Below are 8437 nucleotides of genomic sequence, written 5' to 3' on the forward strand. Positions count from 1 at the left end.
AATGGGCTTCTGCCTTTTTTAAAAAAAAAAAAAAAAAAAAGCTATGATGGAATTAACTTGCATTTTGTAACCCAATTTTTAGGTTAAGTCACAATCTTGTTTTGCTTTCTTTTGTTATAAGTACGTTTAAAAAAAATATATACAGTTCTGCTGAGCAACTGTTATATGAGAAAATGGTACGTATATATTTCTTTGAAAGGATGGCTTAATTAAGAACATTTTGATTACTGTAGATATTTAATTACAACTAGAACTTGAACGTCTATATCCAATCTCACAGGCACCATTTGCCTAATAGCTAAGAAGCATTCTATATTCCTCTCCTATCTAGATAAGAGGATGAGGATTGAGGTGTTTGATCTAAAAAGAAAAGTAGAAAACTCTATCTGGTACAACCAATCCTAGCTAGATAAGAGGATGAGGTGCCTGATCTAAAAAGAAAACTCTATACTGGTACAGTAACATACTGTACCATCTAGTACAAAAAGCTCTAAAGTCCTTAAAAAGTAAAATAAAATCATAAGGGTCTTCGTGCTGCTATCCTGTTATCATCAGTGGTACCAGTGGTACCATGTAATCTCCATAGGTCATCTGAAAACATTTAACTGGAGAGAAACACTGAAGAGCTTCATGAAATACCTATTTCAGGTATCCATTTCTGCAAATGGGCCTTCTTCTTTTTTTAAACATTGCAGATGGGCCTTCACTTCCTCTCTCATGATAATTGTTCAAAAATCCACCAAAGAAATAATTAGTAAAATCATACACCTAATAGATTTGATTGTGTAATGAGCTAGAAAAGAAAACCTCATTTCTTATTTTCCCAGACACACCAGCATAAAGAAATCAAAACAATAATAAAAGTTGTTGTTGTTGTTGTTGTTGTTGTTGTTGTTGTTGTTGTTTAAGCAACTGCAATGTATATCGTAATATATCATCAAAGCTATGCCAGTTCATAAATACATCCTGACACAGTCCCATCCAAAATCATAATTTTGTCGCATAGGGGCAAAGTAAAAAAAGATGACCTCTTGATCCTTGTACCTGTTATATGAGAAAATAGTACATATATTAGTATACATCAAAGCGAAGTTGCAAACAGACACATACAATCATCTGCAAATAATCATCTTGGTTTCCTTGCATGTATAGTCATATATAGTAGGAATAAGGTGACAAAGGCAAGTGCACTAACTTCTATGTCTGTATGCATGTTCGCGCATGCTTTCATAAGAATGTCACTTGCTCATAAGAGCATATGGATATGATATATATAGTGTTGTTTATCTCTATTAATAATTAGTAACTCACAATAGGAGAAATCAATCCTACCTTCCATTCATGTATTCCTCCATATATTTGCACTTTTCCATGCATGAACGTCCGCGCCTAATCTAAAATTTGGTAGGCGAATATCAGGGCAATTCTCCTTTGGCAAGGTATGCATTTTATCTGTCAGCTGAAAGCTAGAGACCTCCTCGCCAAAGGAGAACTGCGCTGTTATTCACACACTACACGTGGCCTGCACCTTTTTATATATTTTTCTTTTCATTTTTCTTCAAGTTGTAGCTCTAACTGACGTGAAGCTTATATAGTTTGTTTCTGATATTGTTTACCATGCAGCGAAATTCCTAGAAAAAGGATATTTGGCTCTATTTGGATATACTATAGCATATGCTAGGAAAAAATCTATTCCTAAGGAGCTTTTCTTTTCTTTCCTTTTTTGATTCCTGGAAAGAATAGTTCCTTTTGTGTCTTGATCAGTTGATCTTGGCAAAAGATAAATGTCCCTTGTAAACTTAGAATGGTCATATTCTTTCTGTTAGCTCTTCTGGCTATTTAACATTTGACTTAAGTCAACTAATATTTAAGCAAAAAATTTAAAATACAATTACCTATTAGAGGTGGCTTGATTTAATGCCGGTGATTGAAGTAACCGACAAATTCAGATAACACAATAAAGCAACCACGCAAGAGTGCTTCATATTCATTTCATTCAAGTGATTGAAGTTGACCTTCTTTTCTTATTTGGATAATTATTAATCATCTTATTCAAGTTCATATAATTATCAATCTGTTTTGGTAGTTAATTTACAATTGAATAAAGGGTGTAGATCGACATTACTTGCAAAGTCTAAATTCTCACAAAATAAAAAAAACTTCTTCGTTTGTTACAAGACTAGACACTAAATAATACACATCTTAAATTAAAGAAGAAAACAATAACAGAAAAAAGAAATATTTGTGTTCAGTGTTTATATATATGAAATTACAGACTGTACTGCAGATTTAAGTAGCACATATTTAGATATATATATATATATATATATATATATATAGAGTTAGGCTGGGGTGCTATGGATAGCATAGTGGCCTCTATGCTACGGCTCAATATTCGAGTTTTCAAAATCCAAACGGTCGATCCGAACCGTTCATCTTATTCTCCATATTAATATCTGCTTGGAGACCAAATTTTATAATTTTCTGAATTTTTTTACTATTTATTAAGCCACTTTGAAAATCGCTAATCCAACGGTTTTACTGTTTTGTGCAGCCACCGTTGGATCAACAATTTTGTAAAATACTTAATAAATAGTAAAAAAATTCAGAAAAATGTAAAATTTGGTCTCCAAGCAGATATTAATATGAAGAATAAGATGAACGGTTCGGATCGACCGTTTGGATTTTGAAAACTCGAATATTGAGCCGTAGCATAGAGGCCACTATGCTATCCATAGCACCCCAGCCTAACTCTATATATATATATATAGAGTTAGGCTGGGGTGCTATGGATAGCATAGTGGCCTCCCGTGCTACGGCTCAATATTCAAGTTTTCAAAATCCAAACGGTCGATCCGAACCGTTCATCTTATTTTCCATATTAATATCTGCTTGGAGACCAAATTTTATAATTTTCTGAATTTTTTTACTATTTATTAAGCCACTTTGAAAATCGCTAATCCAACGGTTTTACTGTTTTGTGCAGCCACCGTTGGATCAACAATTTTGTAAAATACTTAATAAATAGTAAAAAAATTCAGAAAAATGTAAAATTTGGTCTCCAAGCAGATATTAATATGGAGAATAAGATGAACGGTTCGGATCGACCGTTTGGATTTTGAAAACTCAAATATTGAGCCGTAGCATAGAGGCCTCTATGCTATCCATAGCATCCCAGCCTAACTCTATATATATATATATATATATATATATATTGTTAGGAAGAGTGAAGATTGTAAAAGAGCTGTGATTGACTCAGGGCCGGTCCTAAAGATTTTGAGGCCCGGGGTGCAAGAAAATTTTTAACCCTTATATACACAATTTTTTTTATTAATATGTAAATAGATTATTAAATTTGTAAACTAATAGTTAAGGAAGTTCTAAATTAATCAATAGAAAGTTAACATTCAGAATATGAAAAATAAAACACTTTTTCAATGACATTGTGTCATCATACTAAAACGTTGAAAAATAAAACACTTTTTCAATGACATTGTGTCATCATACTAAAACGTTGCAAGTTGTAACAGATATTTCTTTCATAATTCAGAGTATGACTCAATGGTTCTTATTCAATAGAAAGAGTGTCTCGTTTTCAATAAAAATAGAAAGATTGGATTCATTGAGTCGATCCAATATTAAGGATATGACTCAATGGTTCTTATTCAATTTTAAAACGATCAAATGTGACAGTAACTTTGAGCCCACTCCAAAAAATCAGTAGAAAAACAAATTTATTTTCACATTCAATCATATTAAATTTGGATAAGAACTCACATCTATAATATTAGATTGGACTCAATAAATTCAGTTTTACCATATTAATTTGTTAAAAACGAAACACTTTCAATTTATATAACATAAATTCTATAGTTCTCGAAGAGAAAAGAGGAATTTGTCGTGTTATTTTTGGCCTGATAAACCTTGCTGCCTTGATCTGGTGAATTTACTCGCATCACCTGACTTGAATACACAGGAGCACGCTATCACAGCTTTGTTGAATCTATCCATTCATGAAAACAATATAGGTATTATGGTTGATTCTGGTGCCATGGTGAAGATTGTAGAGGTATTGAATTTTGGTAGCATGGAACTACAGAAGCAAGGGAAAATGCTGCGGCCACTCTGTATAGTTTGTCGGTTGTAGACAAGAACAAAGTAGACATTGGTGAGGCGGGTGCAATACCACCACTGATTATTGATTAATCTGCTGCGTCAGGGTAGCCTGCGTGGCAAAAAGGATACAGCAACTGCCATATTTAATCTATGATTCACGGGCCTAACGCATTTTAGGACAATTCTGACTGTACTAGCTATCAGATAATTATACTATTTTGGGCCTTTATATAAAACTAATTATTATTTTTGGGCCCTCTGAATTTTGGGGCCCAGGGCCATCGCCCTGGGTGCCCTGGGCCAGGGCCGGGCTTGGATTGACTGATTAGTGTGGATATAGTTTTGTTTTAGTTTAGAAGCGTGCGTAGTTTGGGAAGCAAATTATACTCGGCGTATTGCAAAATTCGTACGTATTTCATAATTTTCATTATAGTACCTTGAAGCAGGTGGTACAACTTGGGTCACTTATTTCAAAAAATAAAAATAAAAACTGTCCTTTCTTTTTTATTACATTAAAATGGAGAACACTCTAGTTATAGAGTAGATGGAAACTAACTATAACGGAAATAAAAATAACAAGTGAAAGCATCAGTCATGAGTACATAAAGCATCGCATAAGATTTCTTAACAATGCCTAGGTCTAGTGAGGCAGTATATGTGGACATTATTTGCCCATCTAATGCATCGGTACTCCTTGTACTATCAAATTGAAAAAAAAATATATAGCATAACCTTTTATGCAACAGTGGAACCATCCAGTTATACTAACACAAGCTCACTCACAGTCCTTCCACACCTCAAATTTAAACAAGCTCACTCGATGAGTGATTTCTGTCTTGTGATGGTGATTTTGAGTTTAGTATAGCAAGAATTAACCAGTGAAGCATATCCCTATCATCCAGCATGCCATGCGACATCTTAAGGTGCCTATAAATAAAGAGACTAATAAGGATCGGTGCATTAGTAAGCCACACATAAAGATCAGAAAATATGAAGAATGTATTCATTAGCAATAAAGAATCTTGCAGCAGCATATAATTGGAATATTGGATGCATAGTAAATATGTTGGAAATAGTAAACTTAATTAGTCGATTAGTCAAATGGTTAAGGTGGATATATTTGGTAATTTCTAGCTAGATAGATTAAATTTTTAGGTTTTCTAGGCTCATATTTTTGGTCATGCAATTAATGCACTTGGTATTTGTGTTGTGTTAATAATATTCATGCATGTTCTTGGGTTTGTAAAGGTTACCATATGAATTATGACATTTTTTATTTCATTTTTTTTTTGTTTTTTATTATTAAAGGATCCCGGTACACCCCAACATCTTTTAAATGTTATCCTCAAAATCACTGAACTTGCAACATCTCTGTAGAGAGACAGCACTCGTGCCACTGCACTAAGTCCACGGTTCCACTGCAATATCTCATTTGTAATGAATAAGATTGTAAGAGAATATAATAGAAATAAATTTTCCACCATAGAGTATTCTCTCTTCCATTACTAAAACTATACTAAATTACTAAGTTCATATGAAATATTAATCGATTTGCCCTGCAAAGTACAATTAAGTAGTGCAACTCTTAGTCGACTTATTTAGTTATTTTCATTACATAATAAACCCAATGCAAGCTAATCCTGCATTACCGGGCAAAGTCTCATTTGTTAGCAGCCTTTACCAATAATTGTAACACTCGGGATGCTGCCAAATGATATTTGTGCAGCAATGAATGTGATTGCAAGTGATAGAGATATAAGGCACTGATAGTCTGACAACACCTGAAGAGATGGAGATGTGCAACAAATTTTTCCATCTGGGGTACCAATTTTATGCCAGTATATGCAACCTAATGTATTAATAATCAGACGGTATCAGGCATCAGCTTAGTGTGATACAGGCATACCGCATACATTTGTTTTTTCGGCCAGTTGTTCAACCAAAAATAACTCAAGAGGACCTTGGATAACCTCATGAGAAGGGGTTGGTTCATGGCAAATAGATGCCCTCTTTGCAAATCTGCTCGAGAATCAGTGTGTCATCTATTTGATGAATGCACATTCTCGCTAGATGTATACAAAACTGTTGGAATGACAAGTTGACACGTGTAGTTGGTGCCACATTTAATCTAGAGGACGAAATCAAGAAGGTGGATCCAGCCAAGGATTTCTTGAAGATAATTCAAGATAATATGCTGCCTTACAAGGATTTACCAAATATAGCTAGCTGAAGATTTATTTCCTAATTATATGCATATGATTTCTTTCCTGTATGCATGTGATCTCTTTCCTGATTATATGCGTGTGTGAGTGTATATAGGTTCGGCTATCTAATCTGAAATAATTCATTCAATTGTGTGAGTTGTAATAAGAAATTATGAAATAAAAAGAGTGTGTGTGTGTCTTGATCCGTGGAGTGCGCTATAGGCGATACCACGTTAAAATCTCTGTGTTCGCTTGAATCAATTGTCTGTGATGATAGTGTTATAATTTTGTCAAGAACTTTGCAATGCCAGCAGGTACTTACCTTACCAGTAAATTCCAAGCCGACAGAAATGATATTACAAGGTACAGTGCTGCTCAATACCAGGTAATTCCTACTCATCACCCATTTCATTTATGGAGAGAGTGATCGATGCTCACGAATTTTAAGAGAGATAGACAAACTGGCTCAAGAATTAGTGGTTCAGGTACAGTCACAGCTAACATTCAGTTCCCGCTGACAAGGGATGCATGCCGTACCAGTAATGGTACCGAGCACCTCTAAAATGCCCACCAGCGCTTCATTTCATTTTACTTTGTTTGTTGACATTGTTTTGTATTTGTATTTCGTAATAAAAATAGCTCAACTGTTTTGAGCCTTAAATTTCTTTACTTTCCATTTGGGGTTACACTCTGAACTCTGAATAATCAATTAATAGAATATGGGCATCGACCCATGTTTTTCCTAAAAAAAAAAAAAGTCACCCAAGAGGACCAAGCTCAACTCAACATAGGATAAAAGAGGAGACAAACTCAACTCAAACATATAAATTTCGTATCAAACTATCAATTCAATAATCTGTCTTACAGACTGATTTTGGTTTGTTATATAGCCATATTCCACTTCTATAAGCTACCTAATATTTATTACAACTCTTATCCACTATTTCTATAATACCAAAACACAATTAATAAACTCCTAGAATCTTAAAAGGCTCTCCTAGAAACCTACAAAATAAAGCTTGAAACAACATAATACAAATTACATTTATTCTCCCTACATTGACCACATAATAGCACATAAGACTCCAAATTACAAACCAATATTCTTGGCATGCCTGTCTGACCAAGATGCCTCATGTTTATAGGAAAACTCAAAATATAAATGTCCAGAAAAAAATCCGGATAGTAACATCTGTTGCTGATCTGAATTGGATTAATATTGACTTGGCCCATGGTAATATGCCCCCGATTGACTTAGCATCCATCAGTTGGGGTAACCAGGTTGAAAATTACAATGAAATAGTATACATGGAAATGATATTCCCGACTACTATTTACATCACAATGCAATAGTAAACTAAGGAATTAACTTGCACTTGGTTACCCAATTTTCAGATTAAGTCACAAACTCACAATCTTGTTTTGATCTCTTTTGTTATATGATTAATTAATAAAAACATATTCAGCTCTGCTGAGCAATTGTTATATGAGAAAAATGGTATGTTTATTATTATACATCAGTGCGAAGTTGCAAATAGACAAATACAAACATCTGCAAATAATCATCTTAATTTCCTGTCATATATATTAGGAATAAGGAAAACACCGGAAAATGCACTAGCTTCCTTGTGTATGTGCATGTTCGGATGTTCCCGCATGCTATCATAAGAGGTGTTGCTTGCACATATATAAGAGCATATGGATATGATATAGTGTTGTTTATCTCGATTAATTAGTAAACTCACAGTAGAATTTGGTAGGTGAATATCAGGGCAATTCTCCTTTGGCAAGATATGCATTTTATCTATCTGAAAGCTGGATGCCTCCTCGCCAAAGGAGAACTGCACTGTTATTCACACACTACATGTTACCTGGACCTATCTATATATTCTTCTTTTCATTTTGCTTCGAGTTGTAGCTGTACCTGACATGAAGCTTATATAGTGTTTCTGATATTGTACTCTCCTTGCAGCTAGCAAAATTCCTAGAAAATGATATTTGGCTCTATTTGGATATACCATAGCATATGCCAAGAGAAAATATATTCCTAAGGAGAGAGATCTCCTTTTTCTGTGATCTTCTTTTCTTTCCCTTTTCAATTCTTGGAAAGAATAGTT

The 8437-nt window shown here is 34.1% G+C and overlaps 1 long non-coding RNA gene across 1 annotated transcript; it reads right to left on the reverse strand.

Moving 5' to 3' along the window:
• Positions 1–175: 175 nt before the first annotated feature.
• LOC144547000 (uncharacterized) lies at positions 176–8213 on the reverse strand. Its single transcript, XR_013508949.1, has 3 exons — positions 8062–8213; positions 1333–1389; positions 176–1044 (listed from the first exon to the last, which is right to left on the reverse strand). It is a non-coding gene; the product is annotated as an uncharacterized LOC144547000 (long non-coding RNA).
• Between the last annotated feature and the right edge of the window lie 224 nt (positions 8214–8437).

The sequence above is a fragment of the Carex rostrata genome, chromosome 30 (genome assembly GCF_964058835.1).
Source record: "Carex rostrata chromosome 30, lpCarRost1.2, whole genome shotgun sequence".
Taxonomy (NCBI): domain Eukaryota; kingdom Viridiplantae; phylum Streptophyta; class Magnoliopsida; order Poales; family Cyperaceae; genus Carex; species Carex rostrata.